We start from the raw sequence: 12,554 nt of genomic DNA, 5'->3' as shown, positions 1-12,554 counted from the left end.
TACAAAATTACATATAATTGAGTGTTTAATTGTAAATCAACTACGTGAAGAGTAGTAAGATTTTAAGTATGAACCTAGGGATAGTCTGTCACCTGAAAACTAAGCAAGGTAAGCTGGGAGAAGCTTATAAATAGATTAGAGGCAGGGTCCAAATTTTATCATAAATCCTACTTGGAAAATCCACCCAGAATACTGAAAGCCTCTTTATTTATTTATTTATTTATTGGATGGGGCAATGTGGGTTAAGTGACTTGCTGAGGGTCACAGAGCTAGTAAGTGTCAAGTGTCTGAGGTCAGATTTGAACTCAGGTCCCCCTGAATCCAGGGCCAGTGCTTTATCCACTGTGGCACCTAGCTGCCCCAAAACCTCTTTATTTCAATTGTGTCCCAAGGGTACTAGTACATCAGTTGGATGATCCTGCCTCTCATTCTCAGAACATGAGCAATGTTGTGGATACAGATCAATAATAATACACAATACAGGCCAATAATCAATAATGCTTTAATTCAGTTCCTTTTATATAAATTATTATTGATAAAATCCTAAAACACATTACCTCCACTTATTTTAATGCTATTTTGGTATTCTGTGTCAATCTGATATGAGGATTCCTCTAGAAAAAAATTCCTTTACTAGCCAGCAACTCTCTGGGGCATGTTTTTAGCAAGAAGTCAATACAGCATTGCATAGAGCCAAACTTCACTCAATACAATCCGTAATACTCAAACATGTGTCATATAACCAAGAAAAATATTTCCTTTCCACATCATGACTTTCCCCACCATGGTTTCAACATATCATGTATTAAATGGGAATTTGGGGGGAGTTTTGCAGAAGCTACAGGTGACACACAAAGGCCAGAAGATGACACAGAACCTATGTCCAAATATTTAATCCAAATTTTATAATAAGGTAGTGTGAACACCCTATAAAAGAAAAAGATGTGGGGGCAGCTAGGTGGTACAGTGGATAAAACACCTGCCCTGGAATCAGGAGGACCTGAGTTCAAATCCGGCCTCAGACACTTGACACTTACCAGCTCTGTGACCCTGAGCAAGTCACTTTAACCCTCATTACCCCACCAAAAAAAAAAAAAAAGAAAGAAAGAAAAATAGAAAAATAGAACATCAGACTTCTCTGGTATGAAGGGAGGGCCAAAAAAATTACATAGATTTTCCAGATTATGGGGGCATTGCAACCCTAACCCCCATGTGTGAAAGGGATAACTATACAAAACCACGTATGTTAAATCATTGTTCTGGTAGAGAATATTTAATGTACTTGAAGCATCATTGTAATTGTTCGGTTTTACGCAAGTAGTTTGAATGTCTCTTAAACAGATTTCAATTAGTAGGCCATTTTATTTTTCTATTTAAATTGTTTTCCTTACTGCTGTTGGCTTAACTGGTAACTGCAGTTAAGATGTATTCCATCAGGTGTTTTCTTTAATCATTAATTCCTGGGAAAGCTGTCTCAATATTTTATCCTCTTCAGAATGGGGAACTAAATATCCTTTAGCTCTTATTAGGCAAATGCATAGTAATTTTTTATAATGTAACATGTACTAGTTTAATGTCCAAAATCCAGTTCACAATTAGAAAGGGGAAACATATGGACTTTTATAGAAATATTCCTTCTCTGATGCTTACTACTTGTAAGAACTTGGTTAAGTCACTTAACCTCTTTTGCCCCAGTTTTCAGACTAGATATCTTCTATGGTTCCTTCCAGCTCTGGATTATAATCTTGTGATCCTATATAAATGCTTCAAAATGACTTCTATAAATGAATAATATACTTTAATGATAACACTAAAAATACTGACTTTTAAGCATTCCTTCAAAGAGAATAGATTTAGATTACAAATCATTACATCTCCAAGAACCCCATTGGCCATTCTTAATCTAGTATCATTACCTAATGTGGATTCCTGTGAAAGAGACAAAAAAAAGTCTATGGCACAAAGACAATGAGAAAGGGGTAGTGTGACCTCTGACCTATGCCACGGGAAAAGATAACACCAGAGGAGAAAGGAAGAACGATGACCGGGAGATCCAGACAGAAGGAGGCAGTCTCTTATCTGGCCTCAAGGAGACGGGGAGTGAGAGACACAGAGAAACAGAGACAGAGGCAGAGAGAGAGAGAGAGACAGGGGGAGGGGCAGCACAGGGGAGGCAGGGGGTACCATCTACATCTTCCCTATATGCCCCCCACTGTTTCTGGTCAGATAAGATTACATGCAATTATCTTCTCTTGCTATAATCTTGCTGAGATCCCCTTGATCTCAGTTCCCCCTGAGGGTATGAACAAAATTCATACCTTCTGCCTTTCAAATATTATTTCAGATTCAATGATCTTTGGGGGTGCATCTCCCTTTTAAAGGCACAGGTCCATTTGAACTGAGAAAATCCAAGCTTATTAACAACAGAAATCTGCCTCCTCAATAACAGTCACATGAACCATTTGGGGGTCTTCAACCTGTTTTTCCAAGTCCCATTGTTTTGACTGAAGCTGGAAGGTGGGGTTGTAATGCCGCTCCAAGCAACTAGAAAGCAGTACGTTGGCATTCAATAATAACAATATTAGAAACTTCTTAACAATTCCTAACATGCATTTTTCATTGCCCTTTGAGTCAGTTATAATTGTAATTCTTCTGAGATTGTTGTCTTCCATGACATGTATATCACAACCTGGTGTTAAAGAGATAGACTTTTATAGGACATAGAACTTGGACTCACTGGAAGCAATGTGAGTGTTCCAAATGTATCAACATCATCATAATTAATGATCATCATAATTATAATCATAATTCCATCACAGTCACATCATCATAATCAATAGCCAATAAGCAAAAAAAAAAAACCCAGAATGAAACAAAACAGCAAAAACCAATTATTAGGGACTAAGGCACATTCTTATTCAAACCAATCAATAACCCTGGAAAAAGATACCATTGCTTCCATTTAAGGATTTCTATTAGGCTGATTCTGTCGTCCTCCCTGGCATCACTGAAGGACTTTGATTAGTACTTCTATTTTCCCATATGTTAAACGATGTTTATAGCACTATCACCTACAACTCTTTGACTCTTTTGAGAAGTGAAGGAAATGCTTACCCTTCAAATTTTATAAAAGGATTATGTATTATACATTTTAACATTTAAATGATCTCTTCCTTTAAGGAAAATTCACATCTTTCTTAGCCCTCCAGTTGACCTTCTTTAGTAAAAGTGAAATTGGATAAAAGAACACAGAAAAAGATTGTACATATATAACCTATATCAGATTGCTTGATGTCTTGGGAAGAGGGGAGGGAGGGGATAGAGGGGAAGGAGGGAGAAAAATTTGCAACTAGAAATCTTATAAAAACAAATGTTGGAAACTATATCTAGATGTAACTAGAAAATAATAAAATACTTTTGTGATTTAAAAAAAAAAGAACACAGAAAAAGAGATAAGGAGAGTGTGTTTGCATCCCTTTCCTAAGTGTTCTGGTTTTCCCGACCATAAAATTCAATAGAACATGACTTCCCTGAGGGCAATGTCTATTTTTCTCCTTTGTCTTTGGATCTTTAAAGTCTATCAAAGTGTTTTGAACTTCACCATCACTATTGTCCTCGTTGTCGTCATCATCATCATAGCTAGAGTTTATATATCACCTATTATATTCCAGGAACCATGCTAAGCACTTTACTAATATTATCTCATTTGATTCTCACAACAACCCTCGTAAGTGGTAACAAATATGTGTTGGATTGCAACTTCAACTGACATTTGAAAAAGGATCCAAAATAATGTGATAATGACAACCTTTCAAGATATGTCAATTGAAGGAAATAGCATGTTGTAAGGTGGTCATATCTTATTATGAAGTCTATACCTTACACTATAGAACCAAGAAAAATTAAAGCTTTCATAAATAGAAGGAAGGCCTTCCTTTCTATGATGTTTAATGGGAGACCATATTGGGATTCGCTGATCCCTGAATTCAAAAATCTATTAAAGCCATCTTTTCTTCTGGGAGACTTACACAAATCTTTGTAACTTTCCATCAGACTGACTGGAACAAAGACTATAGAAACATGAAGAAGCAGAAGCAACATTGCCTATGTTCCCATGTATCCCTCTCACAGGATCACATCATTAACTATAGTAATTACTTTTTGTTCTGAAGGGAAATCCAAAAAGACGAAACCCATAAAACAGATCCAATGTGGTGCTGTGAACTGAAGACTAAAGAAATATAAGACTATCAACAAGACTGCTTGAGAATTGTCTCCAGAATTTTGTTGTGAATGATTAAAGAGGTAGGGGTTTGTTTTGTTTTGTTTTGTTTTGTGGGGGATGCAGTTAAAGAGCCATTGGTGTATGTTTTTATATAATATTGTAACAGCAATAACATAATGTTTCCAACTTACCCAGATAAAAAATTTAAGAAACTATGCCAATAAAAATATGAGCACACATACAACCAATGAAATAGACCACATTTTTATCCCTCTGTGAATTTCTCAAATTAAAAAAAAAAGATCCATAGAGTTATCAATTCTTCCATAAGACTTCCTCATATTGAGTATAACACTGCAGGTCTGAGCATGTACAACTATGATTTCTGCTAACTGGCCACAGCCTAGTATTTTCACACCTTTTTTGTACTAAATGGTTAGAGCGGATCACTCCACCAGAAGCTGTCACTAGGACACCTTCCTATAAAAAATATATTAATAACCCAGGCAGCCTTAGGATTGCCTCTCAAATGATATTCTTCTATTGTTTTCATTGCAATAAACCCTTTGTAAATGTGGCCCGTTAACTTTATATACAATTAAGCACACAGAAATGTCTAACTGTTAAGGTTGAGAAATTTATTTCTTTTTTTGCATCCAATTGGCCACATATAATCAGTGCAATTCTAGTCTGGACAACTCTGGATGCCTTACAATAATTACCTGAATAAAAAAAAAAAGCACCCGAGATTGCTCATCTAACCTGGCAAAAATGCTGTTTGCAGAAGATAACTAAAGGGGAGAGTGAAACACCAAGCTTTGCTAATAAATAGTTCTCAGAAAGATCAGCTCCCAATTTACTACTTGTACACAATGGGCCAGTTGGAACTTGTACGATGATCCAATTTGCCACAGCTCTTGTTTTGAGTCTTTGTGAAGCTGCTGGGGGAGCACAGTGGGAACAACTCCCTTGGATCCCCTGAGTCAATCAGTGGGCTTTTGTTTCCTGCTGGTCAAAAATATCAGGTGGCTCTGAGAGTCTAATTATCAATGAAAAATTAAATTCAATCCAGGATTGTAGCCACAAGTACCCCCTTCTCCTCACCCTTTCTGCCCCTCCTGTCCTCAGGCATGGGATGGAGTATCAAGTCATCCCCCAATATTGCAAAGTAGCAAGAAGAAAGACTGGAACATGAAGGAGGAAAGCAGGGAAACGATCATTGATTTTTGCAAACTGCTTTCACTTTCCACTTTCTTTTCTTTTCTTTTCTTTCCTTTCCTTTTTTTTCTAAATAGCATTCTAATTATCATGGACTCTTTCAAAAATTAGCAGTCAGTCAGGGAGTTTCTCATTAAGAATTGTTAAGCTAAGCTTATCTCTACACAGTTCCATAATTTCCTGGCCTTAGGGAAGTTTATTTCCCAACAAAGGGAGAATAAACAATCAGAATAAAGGTTTACCTTTTAAGAAAAGTAAAGGAAACTTTGTTTTGGGATAATAACCCAAATCATTTGAATATCCAAAGATTCACATTTTTCATAGAGTGAAAAGCTCTCACTAGCCAGTCCTTTGGCTAGTGAATAAATATTTAAGTGCATACTATGTGCTAGGCACTATGCTAAGTTATCCAAAAGATAGTCTGATTACCCAACAGAATTTATCCCCCAAGGAGCAGGCAACACTTTGGGACTTAGAATGTTCATGGCCACTACTGCCTTCTAGGTTATATGCTGATAGCCTGCCCAGTACCCAAAGATGCCAGGATGGATAGCCTCTGAACCCAACAGGGCTTAGTACAGATTTTTTTCTTCCCCAAGTGTTTTTTGTCCTTCTTGTCTATAGAATATTAGTCATGTTGGCAAAAAGTCATTGTTAATCTAAGGAGCCAAACCTGTCATATAAAAATTTCCAGCCTGTCACCCTCTACTCAGAAAAGTAAAAAACACTATAGTATCAGCATCTTTTATTACACACCAGACTAAGTAAAAAGCATTATTTAAGTCACTTCAGCTATCCCACTGTTCAAAATGTAAAATACTCATTAAAGACAAGGATGTGCAATCCATCTACAGAGAGAGAACTAATGGTATCTGAATACAGACTGAAGCATAGTTTTTGTGTTAGTTCCTTTATATGAAGTTTTGTTTTTGTCTGTTTTCTTTCACAACCTGGCTAATGTGGAAATGTTTTGCATGACTGTTCATGTATAGCTTACATTGAATTGGTTGAGTTCTTAGGGGGAGGTGGGGAGGAAGGGAGGAAGAGAATTTGGAACACAAAGTTTTAAAAAATTGATGTCAAAATTTGCATTTCACATGTAATTTGGGAAATAAACTTCTAAATATTGAAGATGTAAGAAAGAGAGAAGGATGGATTAGTAGAATAGATTCTTTTTTGCAGGGCAATGAGGGTTAAGTGGCTTGTCCAGGGTCACACAGCTAATAAGTGTCAAGTGTCTGAGGCCGGATTTGAACTCAGGTCCTCCTGAATCCAAGGCCAGTTCTTTATCCACTGTGCCCCAGAATAGATTCTAAAAGCAAAATCTGGTGAGTCATCCTTGGGGTTTCCAGCAACTTAATATGCTATATATACTCCCTATGAGTTGGAAATGGGCTGCAATATGGCCCTAGTTAGATCACTTCAGGAATATCATGTTCCATTTGGGGTGTCATGGTGTAGAAAGGACATTGATAAGCTGGAAAGTATACAGAGCGGGGTAACCAGAATAATGAAGGACCTCAAATTCAGGACATATGAGAATTGGTTGACAGAACTAAGAATATTTAGCCTTTAGAAGAGAAAACTTGGGAAGAGAGGAAAATAATTGGTTCATAGACCTAGAGTTGGAAGGGACCTTAAAGACCACTGAGTTCAACCCCTACATTTTGCAGGTGAGGAAACTGAGACCCAGGGAGGTGACTTACCCAGGATAACATGACTAATTAGTGTGTGAGGTTGGATTTTAATTCAGATGCTCCTGACCCCTCAAGTCCCAAAATCAGTATACTAAGCCACCTAGCTAACATCTCAGTTATCTTCAAATATCTAAGGGACTCTGTCACCTACAAGTGAGATTAGATCTATTGCATTCTTACCCCAGAAGGCAGGACCAGAAGCAATTAAAATTGAAGTTGCAGAGAGAGAAATTTAGGCTTGATATCAGAGAAAAAACTGACTATAAATTAGAATTATCTGTAAGTGGAATGGGCTGCTTTCACTGGGAGTGGGCTCCCCCTAAAAGATCTTCAAAATGAGGCTAAGTGATCACTTTTTGAGTGTGTTATAGTAAGGGATCCTTTGGGGGTACTTTTTTGGAGATGGTCACTGAGATGCCTTCCAACTCTAAAATTCTATGATTCTGCAGCTCTGTAATCCCTTGACATGATAATTATCTATGGATATCAGAGGTTATCATAGGAGGGAAGGGAGACCCTTAGATTTCTTCTCCTTGGCCCTAGAAAGAACTAGAAGAAAGTAACCACACAATGCATAAACTATATGAAAGTTAACCTATGAAGACACACTCAGGATTTACATAAATGCAACTAAAAACAGTCTTCGCAGAAAGAAAGGAAAAGAAATCATTGAAATAATATTCATTGTATGTTTCTGTATCATGCGAGTGTAATAAAAAGTGATACTACCTAAATTAATTATATATTTTCTGCTATATCAATCTATCAAAGGGTTTCTTAATATAACAAGGCAAAATAATAAGAAAAATAGTTTGAAGAAATAAAAGGCCAGAAATTTCAAGAAAATTTATTTTTAATAAATCAAGGGGGATAGCTATCAACTACTCTTATGTTCCACTCTATATAAAGCAATACTAGATTTAGATAGATGATAGAGAGATAGAGATAGATGACAGATAGAGAGAGATGATACACAGATATTACATATTATATAGATAAGTCAATAGAACAATAAAGGCCCAAAGTACTCAGATAAAGTAGCCAATGTTTGACAAGTTCAAAAATGTAAACCATCCCTACTTAACCAGAAATAACTGGGAAAATTAGAAATTAGTTTGACAGAAAATAATTTTAGAACATCATCTTGCACCATATGCCACAATAAATTATAAATAGATACATAGGATTAAGGGCAATATATCAAGAATTATATAAAAATGCTCCATAAAACAAATAATTAAATACCACTTAAAATTACTCTAAGCTATACCCTCAAAACTGGCCAAACCAAAATGAAAAAAATAAATAAATAAATGAAGTAATGCTTTTAAAAGCTATTGGAAGGGGGCAGCTAGGTGGTGCAGTAGATAAAGCATCTGCCCTGGATTCAGGAGGACCTGAGTTCAAAGCTGTCCTCAGACACTTAACATTTACTAGCTGTGTGACCCTGGGCAAGTCACTTAACCCCCATTGCCTCTCAAAAAAACAAAAACAATAAAAGCTATTGGAAGAAAAAGCACAATAATATATTGTTGACAGAGCTATGAATTGGTTCAACAGCTCTGATTATTAATTCAAAAGTAAGCAAGAAAAGTTACCGATAGCCTTTGCTCATACCCTTTGACCCAATCATTCCACTTCTAGGCATATATTCCAAAGTAGTTAACAATAAAAAGACCCCATATATACCAAAATATTCACAGTAACCTTTATTTTTTTGTGATTGTGAGGAACTAGAAATAAAATAGGTACTTAAATATAGAACTGGGTTTAAAAAATCATGGTATATAAATATAATGAATATCATACTATTGAAACATAAACAATATGAACAATTAAGACAAATATTGGAAAAGTAGAATGAACTACTACAGAGTGAATAAAGGAGAACCAAAATAAGAAATAATGATTACAATAATATAAATGAAAATAACACTAAAAGACAACAAAACTCAATAAAATTCAGGGACCAATATTGGTTATGGAAAACTGATGCTGAAACAAAACTACTTTCCTCTTAATAGAGAAGTGGTGAACCATGGGTGATGAATATTGCATACTCTACCAGTCATAGAGGTCAATTTTGTTTAACCATTTATTTCTCTTTTATAAGAGAAAGTACTATGGGATAGGGGTTGCTGAGAAATGAATGTCATATAAACATCAAAATTAATCATAAAATATTTTTTAAAATTTTAACCAATCTGTTAGACATCTGCCCCCTACTTCCCTCCCCACCCCCTAAAATATGGCATCACCAACAGAAAATAATTCCACTATGAATAACGGATTCAGGCAAAGAAAACTTTTTCAAGGGTTTATAATAATGCCTAAACACTAATAATTGGATTCTTCTAGAAGTTAAGAAAAAAGCTCCAAAAAGGAAGGAAGACATCTTTCTTATTCAACAGTCTTTGCATTAGAAACTAAAAAATATAAAAAGAATTATCTATCAAATAAGATGGTAACAGATGAAGATAGAAATTCCTCCAAATCTCAGAAATTGCTAAGAAACTGACAGCATAGTGACTTTAATCTACTTTGTTTATCATTGAGGTTATACCACCAATTTCAACTAAACCTGAAATCAAAGATACCCCCAACATGACAAAGGTCAGTAATTCAAGAAACATAATTAATATTTTGAATTCAATCATTCCAGGGACTTGAGAAAGGAAGTAAAATAAAGATGATATTCAATATAAAAATACAGTGTGAGCCTATAATAAAGGGACAACTGAGGAGAAAATGTACATTTCCCATGAGGTTATGGGTCTAAAAGACATCTAGCTGAAGTTCTCACGGTTTCAATTGTTATGGAACGGGGCAGCTAGGTGGCGCAGTGGATAGAGCACCGGCCCTGGAGTCAGGAGTACCTGAGTTCAAATCCAGCCTCAGACACTTAACACTTACTAGCTGTGTGACCCTGGGCAAGTCACTTAACCCCAATTGCCTCACTAAAAAAACAAAAAAAAAAAAAAACAAACAATTGTTATGGAACTATGAACTTTTAGTTCTGGGTAATGGCAGAAAGAAAGCAATAAAGGCCTTCATGAAGAGTAGTCAGTTGTGGTTCTTCCTACTGCAGAAAGGGGAAGAAACAGGTTTGCCAACTGCTGAAAGTAAGTGGAAGAGAGTGGAAAAAAAACGAGGACCTGCTACTGAAACCAAGACAATGGAAACTGGCAGGCTCTATGAGCGGAGATTCCTAGGATTTTCCTACCTTCAAGACAAGTATTCATAATACCAGAGTGAGAGTTTTAGAGGGGGTTCGGGTTGAAATCTTGAACAGAGAATCATTTGCAAATGTCATCAGCATATTTGTATTCTGGCTCAATCTGTTCTCTTTTTCCCCCCTTTTTTAGCTTTTAATCTCAATATCCAAAATATGGTTGTTGTGTGTGGTGGTAATCCCATGCAAGAAATGATACAATGTGGATAAAGCTTTGGCCCTGGATTCAGGAAGACCTGAGTTTAAGTCTGGCCTCAGATACTTGACACTTACTAGCTATGTGATCCTGGACAAGTAACTTAACCCTCATTGCCCTGCAAAAAAAGAAAGGAAGGAAGGAAGGAAGGATACCCTGCATCAGGGTAATTGTTTATCCTTCCTTGGGAGGAAAAATTGTTTCATTCCTTGTCTATGGATCCTCTATGCCTGGCACACCCACAAAAAAAGCTTTAACAAATGCTTGTTGGTTCATTGATTGACTGATAGTGAAAAGTCCTTTGATAATTTCTCTTAAGAGATGTGAGTGAAAGCCAGCCAAAGACCCTTTGGTTTTGGTTTTTTTCATATCTTCACATGAACTCTAACAACAAAATGAACATCAAGAACAATGGCCTTACATATCTCCTAAACTGTGATTGCATAAGAAGAGACAATTTGTGTACTCACTTCCTCTTGTCCAATTAATTCTTTTATGATTGCAAATTAGGCCAACTTTGTTTCAATTTCCATCTAGGATTTAGTTACTGGGTGGTCATTGCCTCAGACAAACTGAGACCTGGGAAAGACCTTGGCTTAAAAAGGTCAAGGCTGGGGCAGCTAGGTGGCGCAATGGATAGAGCATCAGCCCTGGAGTCAGGAGTACCTGAGTTCAAATCTGGCCTCAGACACTTAACACTTACTAGCTGTGTGACCCTGGGCAAGTCACTTAACCCCAATTGCCTCACTAAAAAAAAAAAAAAAAAAAAAAAGGTCAAGCTCTCCCTCTCTTTCCCGGCCATTGCTAGTTATCTTGACCTATATCTTGCCAGTGGATTCCAATGACTGAGGAGAGAATGAGGCCTACACAGCTCTGCCTCACTTAAATCCAATTCACTTGCAAGTCAAGACATCACACTTCTGATATCATTGGTCCTCTTTGAGAACAAAGGATGAACAACAATTCCTTCAGTGTTCAAGTGAAACATGGACAGACACAGAAAAGCACAAAAAAGTCTTTTTTAAAATATCACCAATAGGGGCAGCTAGATGGCGCAGTGGATAGAGTACCGGCCCTGGAGTCAGGAGTACCTGAGTTCAAATCCGGCCTCAGACACTTAACAGGTACTAGCTGTGTGACCCTGGGCAAGTCACTTAACCCCAATTGCCTCACTAAAATAAATAAATAAATAAATGAAATATCACCAAAAGCCTCAAGAGTCAAGTAAACAAGCTATTTAAAGCTTTGAATTTATTCCACTTGGCTTTAAAACCAAAAGAAACTTAAAAGTCATCTAGTCCAATATCCTCATTTAGAGATGATGAAGCAGGACCAGAACAGCAAAGTCACTTGCCTAAGGCTACATATGTAGTAAGTGGAAGAGCCATAATTCAAACTCAGGTCCTCTGATTCCATATCCGAGGTTCATGTATATAGGCAGACAACACATGCTACTGTCAGATTGAATAATTAAAATAGCAGTATACTCTCTTTTTCTCCTTAAGGACTTGTCACATCCCAGTTAAAGTATAAACTCTGTGCTCACTTTGGCAGCACATATACCAAAATTGGAATGATACAGAGAAGATTAGCATGGCCCCTACAAAAGGATGACACATAAATTCATGAAAAAAATAAAGTATAAACTCCTTGAGGGCAAAGATTATTTTTGCTTTTTCTTTGTATCTCCAGTGCTTGTCACAGGACCTGCACAATGTAAGTATTTACTAAATGTTGATTGATCGATTGATACTCTGTCCCTGAACAGAGGAACCAGCACATTATTTTAAATATCTGACTCTCAGACCCTGGAAAATATCCTTTTCAATTGACTAGCAATATGGGTAAAATGGATTGACTGGGACTGGATTTCAGTGATTCTGTTCATCCCAACACATGCCTGGCACCCACTAAGAAAGAAATCTTCACGTGCTATTTAAAGTTTTGTCCTGCACTTACTATCATAAGTTATTGAAGAACTTAATG

General features: G+C 36.6%; 1 non-coding gene across 1 annotated transcript; it reads left to right on the top strand.

The window, feature by feature from the left end:
- The first annotated feature begins 12,106 nt into the window (after positions 1–12,106).
- LOC122726930 lies at positions 12,107–12,213 on the top strand. The gene has a single exon (XR_006352921.1). It is a non-coding gene; the product is annotated as a U6 spliceosomal RNA (small nuclear RNA).
- The last annotated feature ends 341 nt before the right edge of the window (positions 12,214–12,554 follow it).

The sequence above is a fragment of the Dromiciops gliroides genome, chromosome 4 (assembly GCF_019393635.1).
Source record: "Dromiciops gliroides isolate mDroGli1 chromosome 4, mDroGli1.pri, whole genome shotgun sequence".
Lineage (NCBI taxonomy): Eukaryota > Metazoa > Chordata > Mammalia > Microbiotheria > Microbiotheriidae > Dromiciops > Dromiciops gliroides.
The sequence above is the reverse complement of the archived record's forward strand: the minus strand, read 5'-3'. Positions and strand labels throughout refer to the sequence as shown.